Raw genomic sequence first — 15790 nt, 5'->3', positions numbered from 1 at the left:
TACAGAAATACTAAATAGGGCGTCTTTGGTGTAGCGAAAGTGCAGCTGAAGTTAGCCGGCTGCATTTCCCCCATAGCGTTCTATCTCCCCACCGCCTGCACCGAAGCGGATGAAAACAAACACTAATGATGGCGGTGCCGGGGAGCGAATGCTTGCTGGCTTAGGGCGGGAGAGATCGCTTGACGCGTGAAGGGGAAGCTCTGAGGAAAACCAGTCGACACCAGTCAGACAACTTGCTCCGTTTTGGGAGCCAGGAGCCTTGTGAACGTGAGGTATTTCTCTGCGACCTGTGCTGTCACTACCGCCCGGGAGCGCGGAACACTCAAGCCGGGAGGCGCGGTTGGCCGGCCTCGGGCCCCGGCCTCCGGAATGAGAGCCCGGAGCCACTCTCTGTGCCGTAGCTTCGCAGGTATTCACTTTGGAGGGTAAAAAAAAACCAAAACCCCGGATCTTTCAGCGCCCCCGAGTGGAAGGCGCTGCGTCCCCTAGGCCACCTTCTTGGGGACGCCCAAGCCGCTCAGCCGAGGCTCAGCTCTCTAACCCCTTCATTGCATTTTCCACGCAAAGTTGGGTTGGTGTGGGCTGTGGGCTCTTGAGAGATTCTAACCCTTACAGATGTCCCCCAAAATGTCCTCGCTACTTTCTTAGCTCTTCGGTTCAAGTAAAAAAAAAAAAAAAAAAAAAAAAAAGAGCTATTGAAGATATTTGTAGGGCCGTTACTACTGGGTTGGGTACCAAGATGAATAAGGTAGGTTCTCATTAAATAAAAAAAAATTTTTGAGTGCCAAATATGTACTCCGCGTGTAGGTGAGGGTGACTGTTGACTAGTGAAAAAAGGGACCCAAGGTTCACAACTATCTTCTTACTGGCAGTGGAACGACCTGTGGAAACCTGGACCCATTCTCATTAAATAAATCTCTGGGTAAGTGGCTCAGCATCTTCTTCGGCTCATCACTAACACATTTCAGTCTTAAATTTCCCAGTCACTTATTTCCCGGTTAATCTGCTCTATGCCACCTCAAGGTAACATTTCTTTTTGCCTCCTCCATGATCCCCCAATGGACATGTCTAGGTTGACCTTGATATACTGATCCACTTTCCCTAGCATCGTAAGTGCTGAGATTATCAAGCATATGCCACCATATAGCTCTTGAAATCCTCTTAATTAAGTATTCTATGTTTATTTATGAGTATACATGTATGTATATATACCTACACATATAGTGTGTGTTCTTGAGATTTAGGCTAGCACTATGTTCACCTTACTAGAGCTATATTTACAACCAATAATACTTCTGCATATATAAATTTTTTTGGTTTTAAAAAAATATTTAATTTTAATTTATGTGCGTTGGTGTGAGAGTGTCAGATCTTGGAGTTACAGACAGTTGTGAGCAGCCATATGGGTGCTGGGAATTGAACCTGGATCTTTTGAAAGAGCAAACTGTATTCTTAACCACTGAGCCATCTTTCCAGCCCCTTTTTTTGGTTTTTTGAGACAGGGTTTCTCTGTGTAGCCTTGGCGGTCCTGGACTCCCTTTGTACACCAGGCTGGCCTCAAACTCACAGTGATCCACCTGCCTCTGCCTCCCGAATGCTGGGATTAAATGCATTTTGATTATTTGATTTTTTTTTTGGGGGGGGACAGGGTTTCTCTGTGTCACTGGCTGTCCTGGACACTCTGTGGACCGGGCTGGGCTATAGGCATGCTCACCATGCTAAGCCAAACAGCCTGCTGTTGTTGGTTTGGTATTTATGTAGCCCATGCTGGCTTTCACTCTATGTAGTCTGGGGTGACCTTGAACTCCTGAGCCTCTTATCCCGAATACTGGAATTATAAATGTGAACCATCACCATACCCAACATTAAAAGGCCGAATTGAAATCTTTTAAGGCCTGGTGAGTCATTAAAATGATTTCAAGTTCATTTTAAATACGTACCTGCTTTTAACTGTAGAGTACATGTAGACTGATTTATTAGAAAAGTCTTCTAAAGCATTATAGACTGCCCAGGCAATTTCTTCTATTGGGTACCTTATGTTCTTAGTCACAAGAGAAGGGCTGAGAGTGTGAAGAAAAACAACTCCATGCCACGAACAGTTGATTGTTAGTAAAAGTCAATCACTAAGTCAAGAATTAATAGAAGTCGGAACAGAATTACAGTTTTGGAAAATGCTGCTTTTCCATTTTTGGTTCACACATATATGCATAAAATGCAGATTTAAATATATTTTACAGTCAGGCATACTGGCACACACCTGTAATACCAGCACTCAGGAAGGCAGAGGCAGGTGAATCTCTTTTTGGTTTGTTTGTTTTTGTTTTTTGAAACGGGGTTTCTTTGTGTAGCCTTGGCTGTCCTGGACTCACTTTGTAGACCAGGCTGGCCTCGAACTCACAGCGATCCACCTGCCTCTGCCTCTGTCTCTTGAGTGCTGGGATTAAAGGCATGTGCTACCACGCCCGGCTCTTCCTCTATTTTTTGTTCTATGTTTTGTTATTTTATTGCTTGTTGCTTACTTTCTAACATAAACGGCTATTATAGTTTAAGACAAGGTCTCTCCCCAAGCCTGACAACTGTGTGTTTCTCCACCAGTGATAGGCTGGGGATCCTTTCCTTATTGCTTGGCTGTTACATGGGTGCTAGGAATGAGAAGTTGGGTCCTCATATAGTAAACATTTTACCCATTGAGCCATTTCTTGCCCCAAAATTCTGATTTACTATAATATCACGTTTTCCCTCTTTTCTGTTGTTGCTTTCTTGTCTTTTAAAAGTTTCATGTTGGGGCGGGTATACTCCTGTCATAGTGAGTATGTGGAGGTCAAAGGACGTCTTTGTGGAGTCAGCCCTGCACCTACTTTGTGTATGAGTGAAGGTCTGCAGATTTGCACAGCAAGTGTCATTGCTCGCTGAGCCATGTTGCCATTCCCTGCATTTTGACCTTATTACAGTTTCACTTCCATTGGTATTGAATAACTTAAAAGTTATCAAATCTGATTAAAGAGTTTTTATGAGGCCAGGTGTGGTGGTGCACACCTTTAATCCTAGCGCTTGGGAGGCAGAGGCAGGTGGATCTCTGTCAGTTTGAGGCCAGCTTGGTCTACACAGCATGTCCAGGACAGCTAGGGCTAAACAGAGAAACCCTGTCTCAAAAAAAAAAAAAAAAAAAAAAAGGAGTTTTTGTGGCTAGCTGGTACTTGCTGCCAAGCCTGATGGTCTGAGTTTGATCTTGGGAACCCATATGGTATAAGGAACTTATTCCCACAAATTATCTTCTGCCACACCCCACAGAAGTTTTTCACCCAGAGATGAACAAATGAGTGTAATTAGAACATTTTTAAAGATTTTATGGCACACACCTTTAATCCCAGTACTCAGGAGGCAGAGGCAGGCTGATCTCTATGAGTTCCAGGTCAGCCTGGACAGCCACGGCTATCACACAGAGAATCCCTGTCTTTAAAAAAAAGTTTTAAGGAATTTATTCTCTTAACCACTCTCTCTTATAAAAGTAGAATTCAGCTTTCCAGTGGGTAAATACTTGGTCTCTGGTTACCAGCCCTAGCCTGAGGCCAAGTAGGGCCCCACCCTAAGGTGCTCATTAGTATAAACCTAGCTTTATTTGAAAAACAAGACATTTCACCAGGGGCTTGGGGAAGTGGAGTGTACCTTTAATCTTAGCACTCCAGAGACAGATAGACCTCTGCATTCAAAGTCAGCCTAGTTTGCAGAGTTCCAAGATGACAGGGATACACAGAAATCCTATCTCAATAACTAAAAAAGAAAAAGGCATTTCAAACTTTCTAAGGTGTTTCAAGTTCAATGACAGGTTCTGGAGACAAAACACCACATATTCCTTACTTTATATTAGCTTAAGTATTAAAACAAATGTAATCCCAGCACTTGAAAGGCTGGTAACTACAAATTTTAGGCCAGCTTCAGCAATATAGTAAGACAATTCCCGAAAAAAATCTTATTGGAGAAAAACATGGTGGCTGGAGATGGCTCAGTAAAGCACTGACTGCTCTTCCAGGAAACCCAGGCTTGATTCCACAAGGCAGCTTACTCTAATTCCAGTTTCAGGGCCTCCAATACCCTCTTTATGAGTTCAGAATGTACCAGGTATGGTGGTGCACCCCTTTAATCCCAGCACTCAGGGAGGCAGAGGCAGGCAGATCTCTGTAAGTTCAAGGCCAGCCTGCTCTGCAAAGTAAGTTCAGGACAGCCAAGGCTCAAAAAACAAACAGTAACAACAACAACAAAAAGAGTTCAGAATGCATATGGTGTACAGGCAAAACACTCATGCACACAAAACAAATCTGGGTGAGGTCTGAAGGCCTGTAACCCCATATTTAGGTAAAATAAGATGTTGGTAAGATCTGGAGTTGAAGGTCATCCTCAACTGTTCACCCTCAGTCCCCGGCTACCCTGGAAGTAAACCGAAACAGAAGAGATACACAATAAACAATAAACACAAAGGCAGATGTTGAAAAGGAAGCCTATGAAGAGTTAATGGCAATGTACAGTCATACAGTTCTTTAAGAAATGAAATGTAGAGCCAGGCAGTGGTGGTACATGAAGTCATCTCTGGGTTCAAGGCCAGCCACAGCCAGTGCTGCACAGAAAAATCTGTCTAGAAACACCAAAAGAAAGAAAAAAAAATGAGAGTTATATGGTCTAGCAACTTCATTCCTGAGTGTATACTTAGGAACTTTGACTCCTATGTTTCGTAGCAGCATTGCTAATCAGAGAGAGCTAAAACATAGAACCAATTCAGGCAAGTACATCAGGGGGCAAGTGGATAAGAAAAATATTCATAAGCAGTTTTATTTCATCTTCCAGAAGAAAATTATGAAATATGCTGGCCTAATTAATATTGTTAACTTGACATGGCCTAGAATCACCTGGAAGAGGAGTCTCAGCTGAGTGATTGTCTTTATCAGATTCCTGTGTTATCAGATTGTTTTGTTTACTAAATGACATTGGAGGTCTGTGGACAGCACTATCTCTAGTCAGATAATTCTGGGCTGTATAAGAAAGCTAACAACAAGCTGGGCGTGGTGGTGCACGCCTTTAATCCCAGCACTCGGGAGGCAGAGGCAGGTAGATCTCTGTGAGTTCAAGGCCAGTCTGGTCTACAAAGTGAGTACAGGACAGTCAAGGCTACACAGAGAAATTGTGTCTTGGAAAGCCAAAACAACAACAACAAGAAAGCTAACAACAACAAAAGTCCAATGTGGGCTGGAGAGATGGCTCAGAGGTAAAGAGCACTGGCTGCTGAGTTCAGTTCCCAGCAACCACATCGTGCCTCACAACCATCTGTAATGAGATCTGGTGCCCTCTTCTGTTCTGCAGGTGTACATGCAGGCAGAGCACTGTATACATAATAAATAAATCTTTAAAAAAGAAAGAAAGCAAAGCATGCCTTTAATCTCAGTGCTCAGGAGGCAGAGGTAAGCAGATCCCTTTGAGTTTGAGGCCACCCTGGTCTACAAAGCATGTCCAAGGCAGCCAAGGTTACACAGAGAAACCCTGTCTGGAAAAAATAGAAAAGAAAAAGCTAAACCGATCTTGTATGTGAGTTAGCTAGCAAACAGTATCTTCCATGGTTCCTGTAGTACAACTTTGCCTGTGAGTTCCCTGGCCAGAGGCAGTTCCTGTACAGAATAGGAAGCAATCAGAACTTCAGGTTCCAGCTTCAAGTTCTGTAATGTTGGACTGGAAGTATAACATAAAATCCCCCCCCCCTTTTTTTTTCTCGAGATAGGGTTTCTCTGTGTAGCCTTGACTGTTCTGGACTCACTTTGTAGACCAGGCTGGCATTGAACTCACATTGATCCACCTGCCTCTGCCTCATGAGTGCTGGGATTACAGGCGTGCGCCACTGCGCCTGACCATTTTTTGGTTTTTGAGACAGGGTCTTTGCATATAGCTCTGGCTATCCTGTGTAGCTCAGTGGCTTCTAAATCACAGAGATTGCTTGCTGGGATCTGAAGTTATTCATCATGAAGGCCACTCCTAATAGCTTTTGGTCATATTTGTCATGGGAAACTAGAGCAATACTGTCTTATAAACAAACTTTTAGGACATTATGCTAGTCACAGAAGATAAATCCTATATCATTCTACTTTAAAATATTGATTCTGTGATATTTAGAATACCCAAAGTCATGGCCCTTGGTAATTACCAGGGGCTGAAAGAATTTTGGAATGGGAGACTATGGCTTAATGTCTACACAGTTTTAGATTTATACGTTGAAAACAGTTTGGAATAGTAATATATTATAGGTGTTTTTAATACCATTGAACTATTCAATGTAGTAGGTAGTAAGGATAGAATACCCTACCAAGGTCATATTTGCATTTTGTTTTGTTTTGTTTTGTTTTGTTTTTGTGGTGCCGGGGACCAAAGTCAAGGCCTTGCCATATGCTATATACCCCTAACCTCCCAAGATGTTTGTTTCTGAGATAGGATCTCACTGTAGCCCAGCCTAGTAGCAGATGTACTATTTAGCCAACAATGACTTTCAACCTGAGGTCCTCCTATCTCTACCTCCCACATGCTGTGATCACAAGCCAGTTCACCACATCAGGTTTGTTTTGTTTTTATGACAATATCTTCTTGGGATTACAGATGTGAATAACCTTGTCTGGTCTAAAATGATACATGGGGTGAGGCTCGAAGGAATATGCTGTGCTAGTGCCTGTGTGCAAAGCCAGGGTAGGACATTTCCTTCTGTCCTTCAGACACATTAACTGAACCTAGAGCTGGCCCTAGGCTGGCCACCAGTAAGCCCATTGATTCTCTTGTTCTTTTCTTTCTTTTTTTATTATTATTAATTTATTCTTATTACATCTCAATGGTTATCCCATCCCTTGTATCCTCCCATTCTTCCCTCCCTCCCATTTTCCCCTTACTCCCCTCCCCTATGACAGTTCCTGAGGGGGATTTCCTCCCCCTTTATATGCTCATAGGGTATCAAGTCTCTTCTTGGTAGCCTGCTATCCTTCCTCTGAGTGCCACTACTGGGACTCTAGATGAGAGAAGCATGGGAGAATAGCAAAGTTGAAGGATCCAGAGGGTCCTAGAAACCTACAAGAAGAACATTATGATAGGCAGATTTGGGCCCAGGAGTTCCGCTCAAACTATGGCACCAGCCAAGGACAATACAGGTCGTAAACTTCAAACCCCTACCCAGATCTTTTCTTTCTTTTTGGATTTTTGAGACAGGGTTTCTTTTGTAGTCCTGGCTGTCCTGGACTTGCTTTGTAGACCAGGCTGGCCTCAAACTCGGAGATCCCCTGCCTCTGCCTCCCAAGTGCTGGGATTAAGGGCATGCGCCACCACTTCTGGCGAGTCTCCTAATTTTGTACTCCCCCATCCCTACAATTGTAGGATTATAAAGCTTACATGACTACATTTTGATTTTATAGGAGTGATGTGGATCCAAATTCAAGTCCTCTGTTTGTACAGCAAGTAATATTAGCCACTGAATTATCTTCTCAGCCCCAAGAAAAACACATTTATTTTTAGGTTTTTCGAGACAGGGTTTCTCTGTGTAGCCTTGGCTGTCCTGGATTCACTTTGTAGACCAGGCTGGCCTTGAACTCACAGTGATCCGCCTGCTTCTGCCTCCCGAGTGCTGGTATTAAAGGCATGCACTACTACACCCAGCCTGAGAAAAACATCTTATGCCATATACACTTTACCAAAATAAAATAGAAAAAGAATACTTGCTGCTTATGCAGAGAACCTAGTTTGGTTCCCAGGACCCATGTGGTAACTCTCAAACATCTGTAACTGCAGTTCCAGAGAATCTAATCCTCTTTATCTGATCTCTGTAGACACCAGGCATACATGTGGTACCTATGCATACACGCAGACAAACACAGTTCTACTCATAAATAAATCTTGGGGATTTTTTTGTTTTTCAAGACGGGGTTTCTCTGAGTAGCCGTGGCTGTCCTGGGCTGGCTTTGTAGACCAGGCTGGCCTCAAACTCACAGCCATTTGCCTGCCTCTGCCTCTCAGAGTGCTGGGATTAAATGTGTGTGCCACCACCACCTGACATCTTCTAGAACTTTTATGTGTTACATCTGCCTGTCCTTCTTGTCCGTTTATGTTTCTGCCTTTAACACTCCTCACTGTCTTTTGTTTTGTTTTGTTTTTGAGACCGGTCTTACTCTTTTGGCTCTGGCTGGCTTGCAATCCACTATGTTGGCCTAGAGGTCACAGAGATGCACCTGCCTTTGCCTTTCCAGTCCTGAGATTAAAGGCCTGCCGCCCATCAGGGCAGCGGCCAACAACATAATTTCACTCCATCAGGTCTTCACAACCATTTGTAACTCCAGTTCCAGGGGATCTGATGCCTCCATCTGGCTTCTGTGGGCCCTGCACACAGGTAGTGTACAGATACACATGCAGGTAAAACATGAGTAGTAACTAGTCTTCATAGTCCACAGAAATCATAATTGGAACTGTACATTGTAAGGAAGGAAACTCTGAACTGTGTCTGATGTTATTGTGGCTTGTTTGTTTTGAGCCAGGCTATCCTGGAGCCCAAGATCCTCCTGCCTCAGCTTTCCAGGGCAGTATTCCAACCCATTTGCCTCTGTGTTTAGTATTTCCAGAATTAAATATCAAAGACTGATGTTCAAGGGAAGGGAATTGGAATCAGGCACCATGAGTGTTGTATGGCTGTAGACTACTAGGGCAAGTGACAGGAATTGGTAGGGAGGAATCAGAATTATTCAAAGGCCAATCATTTTAAGACAATAGTAGGGCCACCTCAGAGCTCCATCTTAAGAGACTCAGAGTTGCAAAGCAGGTTTGGGAAGGAGCAAGGCCAGGTGGCTACACATACCAGGATGACAGAGTTGCTGCTCAACCAGAGCCCCCTCCTATCAAAACAAGGGCCCTGTTATAGGAAAGAGTATGTGAAGTTTATAGTGGAGTGATTGGTGTTAACTGTCTGCTAATGGCTTTGTTTCCTCATTTTAGGAAAGGCCATGTATTCATCACTTTTACTTAGCTGTCTTATTTCTTAGCAAGTTGGAATTGTTATAGTAATCATCCCTTATAGCTGATACTGTCCTGAAAACCTTGACTAAACTAGTAGAACTAGTTTCCTAGCATGTATATTATCCCATCCTGGACTTGACACAGGGTCACTGCTTGCCACCCCCAAGTGACTAAGCCCTGTCCTAAAGGTGCCAGCAAGACCCATTACCTTTTGAGAATCACCCCACCCATTGTCTCTGCTGACATTGCATGGGGATAACTGGAAGTCACCCTGAAGAGGCTGCCAAAGCTCCTGGGTCATATCAGTGTAATGACAATGCTTTACTATAATTAGTCCCAGTTGTGTGCCTGAGCTTTACAGCCTGAGCTTGGAGAGACAAAGTGACTAGCCAAGTGGCTGACCCTAGACAAGAAATACAGGCTGTTAGCCGGGCGTGGTGGCTCACGCCTTTAATCCCAGCACTCGGGAGGCAGAGGCAGGCGGATCGCTGTGAGTTCGAGGCCAGCCTGGTCTACAAAGTGAGTCCAGGATGGCCAAGGCTACACAGAGGAAACCCTGTCTCAAAAAACCAAAAAAAAAAAAAAAAAAAAAAAAAAAAGAAAGAAATACAGGCTGCATTACTGAGATGGCTGTGAAAAAGAAGCCCCGGCAAATAGATTTTCCACAACAGCGTTTAGTAACTGACCATAGTGGTTCAGGCAGGGGGAATTGAGTTGTGGATCTTCTTATTTTTGTTTGTTTATTCTGTGTGTGGGTGCGTAGGATTGGCACATGTGGGAAGGTCAGAAAACAACTGTGTGTGTCAGTCTTTAACTTCCACCTTGTTTGACACAGGCTCTCTTGGTCACTGCTGCATTCTTCAGGCTGGCTGGCCCTTTGGTTTCCAGGGATTCTTCTGTCTCTGCTGCCTGGAATTACGGATGGACACTACCACCCCTAGATTTCCAAGAGTTTGTGGAGGGCAGGGCGTGGTGGCGTAAGCCTTTAATCCTAGCACTCAGAAGCCAGAGACAGGCAGATCACTGAGTTCTAGGCCAGCCGGATCTACAAAGTGCGTCTAGGACAGTCAAAGCTACACAGAGAAACCTGTCTCAAAAAAAAAAAAAAAAAAAAAAGATCGTGGAATGTAAGCGCAGGTCCTCATACTTGCCCTCTGAGCCACCTCCCCAGCCCTGTAGATCTTTTACTATTCACACAACCTTCCTTTTATATTCTTAGGTTACTCAAAAAGAACAAAAGGTAAAGTTGCTATTTATTCACATTGTAAGGCAAACTGGGTGTTACGGTGGTCTAAGGGACCAGCAGATACTGCTCCTGAAAGATAGCTTTTTTCCCATGGGTGGTCTGACTTTTGGGCTCCCATATTTGTAGCTACCCAATTTTTTTCAGTGCTGCTAGTTGTGACAAAAAGTCAAAAAACACAAAATGTATGTACTTAGGGCAAGACTATAATAACCATCTCTCTGTGAGTGTAAAAAAATAAGGTCAGTGTAACCCTGCAGCACATTTTAATCTCCCATCCATTTCTGTATTGCTTTAGGACCTGAGGGTGGTGAACACTGTTAAAGGACATCTCAGTCATTTACAATTCCAGATTGGTTTTATTTTGGATCCTAGAATTGGATAGCAGTTCTTGCTAGGAAATAAATGTTCTGATGAACTGAGCAAAAGCAAAAGAGTTTATAGGCAGAAAGGGGCCCAAGAAAGCAGACACACACACACACACACACACACACTCACACACTGTAATTTCAATTCCAGTCCCGTGTTTTTGAAATCATATCTAGAAATAGTATTGCCTATACCAAGGTCATGGAGTTTTTCTGTTTCTTTTAGCATTTTTCATAGTTTCAAGTGTTAGCCTATTTTGAATTGATTTTTTTTTTTTTTTTAACGTAATGAGAGATAAGCTTCTGGTTTAATTCTGTATACGAACTTCCAATTTTCCAGCACTGTTCATTGAAGAAACCATCTCTCTTTTTTATACTTTTTCCACCTTTGTCAAGTCATTTGACAGAAAACATGTGGGTCTATTTCTGGGCTTTCTAGTCTGGCCCTTTGGTCTGTGTCTGTATTTGTGCCATTATCCTGCTGTTTTGTCACACCCGCTTTGTGCATTTTGAAGCCAGTGGTATGATCTGTTTTTATTTTTTTTTATTTTTTTATTTTATTTTATTTTATTTTATTTTTTTTGGTTTTTCGAGACAGGGTTTCTCTGTGTACCCTTGGCTGTCCTGGACTCACTTTGTAGACCAGGCTGGCTTCGAACTCACAGCGATCCGTCTGCCTCTGCCTCCCGCGTGCTGGGATTAAAGGCGTGCGCCACCACGCCCGGCTCTGTTTTTATTTTTTATTTTTTTGTTCAAGATTGCTGTGGCTCTTTGGGAAGTTTTTGCTGATTCTGTACATGTTTTAGGGTTTTTCTTTTTATTTCTGTGATGAATGTCACTGGCATTTTGATAGGAATTGAGCTGACCCTGTAGATCAGTTTGAGTAAGACATGTTTAAGATTATTAATTCGCCGAGTGTGGTGGCGCACACCTTTAATCCCAGCACTTGGGAGGCAGAGACAGGCAGATCATTGTGAATTTGAGGCCAGCCTGGTCTACAAAGTGAGTCCAGGACAGCCAAGGCTACACAGAGAGACTCTGTCTCAAAAACAAAAAAACAAACAAAAAATTAATTCTACTCTAAGAATGCAGGATTTCTGTTTACTTGTGTTCTTGGTTGTTTTATGGTGTTCAGTCCTAATATCTTTCACTGTTTGATTAAATTATTTCATAAATAGTCTGTGTAGCTGTATCTGATGGATGTTTCTTATCTTTTCTATTTACATAGTTTGGTATTGGTATCTCATCCTGATTTTTTTTTTTTGAGACAAGAGTTTCTCTGTGTAGCCTTGGCTGTCCTGGACTCACTTTGTAGACCAGGCTGGCCTTGAACTCACAGCGATCCACCTGCCTCTGCCTCCCGAGTGCTGGGGTTAAAGGCGTGCGCCACCACGCCCGGCTTCATCTTGATTTTTTTTTCTTTGTTTGTTTTTTTGTTTTTTTGAGACAGAGTTTCTCTGTGTAGCCTTGGCTGTCTTGGACCTGCTTTGTAGACTAGGCTGGCCTTGAACTCACAGAGATCCACTTGCCTCTGCCTCCTGAGTGCTGGGATTAAAGGCGTGAGCCACCACGCCTGGCTCATCCTGAATTTTTAGGTCTGACCGTTTCTTTGAGTATTTCTATGATATATACATCACACATATATAATATACGTATATATCTTATATATGTCATACAATACATGCACACAGGACACAGTTGGCGGTGTTTTTGTTTGGTGGTTTGGTTTGAATTTTGATACAGGGTTTCCAGACAGCTCTGGCTGTCCTGGAGCTCAGCTCTGTAGACCAGCACTGAGATTAAAGGTTTGTGCCGCAGTTTGCTTAGTTTTGTTTGCTTTTGAGACAGAGCCCTGACAGTCCTGGAACTCTAAGTGGACCAGGCTAACCTTGAATTCACAGAGATCCTCCTGCTTCTGCTTCCTGAGTTCTGGGATTAAAAGCATGTACCACCAAGATCAGATTTTGTTTGTTTTGTTCTTTTTTATATATCAAAGTGGGGTCTATAACTTGAATTCAGAGCCCATTGATTTGGCTAGTCCAACTAACCAGCTTGTTCTGGGTCCCAAGTACTAGGATTATAGATGGGCTGCCACACCCATCCAACATTTATGTGGATTCTAGAGTGTTGTGGGTTTTTTGTTTTTCTCTCAAGACAGAGTTTTTCTGTGTAATAGCCTTGGCCGTCCTGGATTTTACTTTGTTTACAAGGCCAGCCTCTAACATCGATCCTCTTGCCTCTCCCTCCCCAGTGCTGGGATTACAGGTGTGCGCCACCATGCCGGGTGGGTGTTTTGTTTTTAATCTACATGAATGTGCATGTGTCTGGTGGGGGCACCCATGGAGGACAGAAGGGGCCTTCTTATCATTTGGAGCCAGAGAGATACAGGCATCTGTCAACTGACATGGGCACCGGGATCCAAACTCCTGTCCAGCAAGTGTTCTTAGCTGTCAAGCTATCTCTGTAGATCTGTGGATGGTTGCTCTTACAAGCCTTGTTAGTCTCTGAATTACTAGAGTATTGTTAGGCCGGAGGCTTCAGAAGCAAGCCTCAGGAAGCAAAACGTCCTCTCCTGTCTTGTATTCAATAGCTCCATTTTCTCTCCCAGAGAGGTTACTAAAATGACCATTTTCCTAGGGCTAGAGAGATAGCTCAGTTGTTCAAGTGCTTGAGGTCCTATTCCTATCCCCAGAACCTACATAATTGTAGCTGGGCATAGGGCACAGCCTTACAGTCATAGTGCTGCTGAAGCAGAGACCTTTGGATCTCTGGGACTACACTACATGGCTTTACAAGAAATGTTGAAGATTTTTTTCATCCATGAAGGCCTGGCACCTAGATTTGAGAACCTGCCAAAACCTTAGATAAGCCTATCTCCATGTATTTGTATCCAGTTGTGATGATGAGCCTGTGTCAAGTTGGTGGAGGGCATTTGTGCTGAGCACCAAATCAGCCTAGTAAAGGTTGGATGACAACAAGAAACTAGGGGCTGGGGCTGGAGAAATGGTTCAGAGGTTAAGAGCACTGTCTGCTTTTCCAAAGGTCCTTAGTTCAATTCCCAGAAACCACATGGTGGCTCCTAACCATCTATAATGAGATCTACTGCCCTCTTCTAGAGGGCAGGCACATACGCAGGCAGAATGTTGTATACGTAATAAATAAATCAATCTAAAAAATAAAATAAAATAAACTAGGGGACTAGGTAGGCCTCTCCAAAACTGACCAGGAGGGGAATCCTAGTACAGGGTCAGTCCCACTTGTGTAGTGGTTAAGGACTAAGGCAGAGACTCTGGCCAGAGGTGTTGTCAGAGAAAAAACTTCAAACACAAGAAATGAACAATTGGCTCATAAAAATATGCATATATAGATATGTATAGCTTCTGGCAAACGACTCCTGGAAGTAGTATGCCCAGAGAAAGCATAGAAAACTAGCATTTGGGAGACAGAGCAGGAAGATTTCTGGGAATTCAAGGCCAGTCTAGTCTACATATCAAATTCCCAGCCAGTCAGGACTCTGTTGTGAAACCTTGTCTCTAAAACAAACAGATGAATGAATTAATATAATATAAAACCAGAAAACAAAGCTGAATGTAATGACACATGTATAATTCCACTACTCCAGAGACTGAGGCAGTATCTTGGGCTATAGAGTCAGACACTGTCTAAAAAAAAAACAAAACAAAAAACATAAAGACTATTAACGTGGTTCAGCAGGTAAAGATACTTACCCCAAGTGTAATAATTTGAGTTAGATCTGAGGACCCACCATGTGGAAGGAGAGAATTGATTTCCATAAGTCAGCTGTGTACTTATACGTACACGCGCGCGCGCACATACACACACACAAGTATAAACAAATAAATGTAATAATAAATCTACAACAGAAGATTTTTATCTATTTACTGTTGGTTTTGTTGCTGAGAATTTAGGATCTCTACCATATTGGGTACATCATCTACCACTGATCTATACTCCCAGATCAGTACAATTTATTTTAGAAATTGTGGTATATTCATGAAATTAAATATTATATATTAATGAAAAATTATAAACTACTGCTGCATGCAGCAATATAGAGGTTTTTTTATGATTATAAAATCAGAGTAATGGTTGTCTTTTGGTGATTTAGTTGACTGGGTCTTCTGGAATATGTCAGAAAGGTTTTATAACTTAATTTTTTTGTTTTTTGAGACAGGGTTTTTCTGTATAGCACTGGCTGTCCTGGAATTGCTTTGTAGACTAGGTTGACCTTGAATTTACAGATCTGCCTGGCTCTGCCTTCCTAGTGCTGGGATTAAAGGCATGTACCACTACGTCCAGCAAGTTTTATAACTTGATTTGGATTGTGATTCTATAATACATATCAAAACATTTGTGCATTTCACTACATGTAAGTTATATTTTTCAATAAAATGTGTTTCCTGTTTGAATGCTTTCCTTTGTTTACCCCTTTCCTTAAAACCAATTTTTCCTTTGGCTTTCTTGTATGGTGTAAAATATGGTTCTCAAACTGGCTTATCATAGGGGTCACCTAAGACCATTCTACATATCATAGATTTATAGCATTAGCAAAATTATAGCTTGAAGTAGCAACAAAAATAATTTAATGTTGGAGGTTGCCACACATGAGGAACTGTATTAGAGAGTTACAGCATTAGGAAGGTTGAGAATCACTGTTGCAAAATGGACTGTAATTAAATCCTACTAAGCTTGCTTTTCAGTTGCCCACATGTAAGCCCTGGCACAGCAGTATGTCTTTCTACAGTCAGCCTCTGGTCAGTTCTCTTTCTAAAGTGTTTCCCACCCTGCTGCTCTCCCAGTCATGTCTATGCTGGAGCTTTAGCTTTGACCACAAACTTAGATTCTTGCCAAGGACCTAACTGGTTTCATTGCTTCTTATTCTGCAGAATTGCTCTAGGTTTCCCCAGTTAGTAAACTTATCTTTCAGATGAGGTGCTGCTCCCCAGGGTTTGGAGGGTCTATGTCTGTGGCACAGTAGGTGTGAACCCCACTGTAGTCTGCTCATCAGCTGTTTTAGTTCAGTCCCTTTGAAAAATGAATACTTCACACCAGGTGGTAGTGTCACGCTCCTTTAATCCCAGCACTCTGGGGGCAGAGGCAGGCAAATCTCTGAATATCAGGACAGCCTGGTCTACAGAGT

The 15790-nt window shown here is 42.7% G+C and overlaps 1 protein-coding gene across 9 annotated transcripts in view; it reads left to right on the top strand.

Annotated features, from left to right (window-relative positions):
• The first annotated feature begins 61 nt into the window (after positions 1 to 61).
• Positions 62 to 15790, top strand: part of Atg13 (autophagy related 13) — a 37131-nt gene continuing 21402 nt past the window's right edge. For 2 of the 9 annotated variants that reach the window (XM_051144115.1, XM_051144121.1), the window contains exons 1-2: positions 63 to 409; positions 873 to 922. The gene's annotated coding sequence lies outside the window, so the exon portion shown is untranslated. Of the gene's footprint in view, positions 410 to 807; positions 923 to 15790 lie in introns of all 9 variants that reach the window. The other 7 variants (XM_051144123.1, XM_051144118.1, XM_051144117.1 and 4 more) reach the window with 7 other exon arrangements.

Source organism: Acomys russatus, chromosome 4, assembly GCF_903995435.1.
Source record: "Acomys russatus chromosome 4, mAcoRus1.1, whole genome shotgun sequence".
NCBI classification, from domain to species: domain Eukaryota; kingdom Metazoa; phylum Chordata; class Mammalia; order Rodentia; family Muridae; genus Acomys; species Acomys russatus.
Note: the sequence above shows the minus strand (reverse complement) of the source record. Positions and strands in the feature narration are given on the sequence as shown.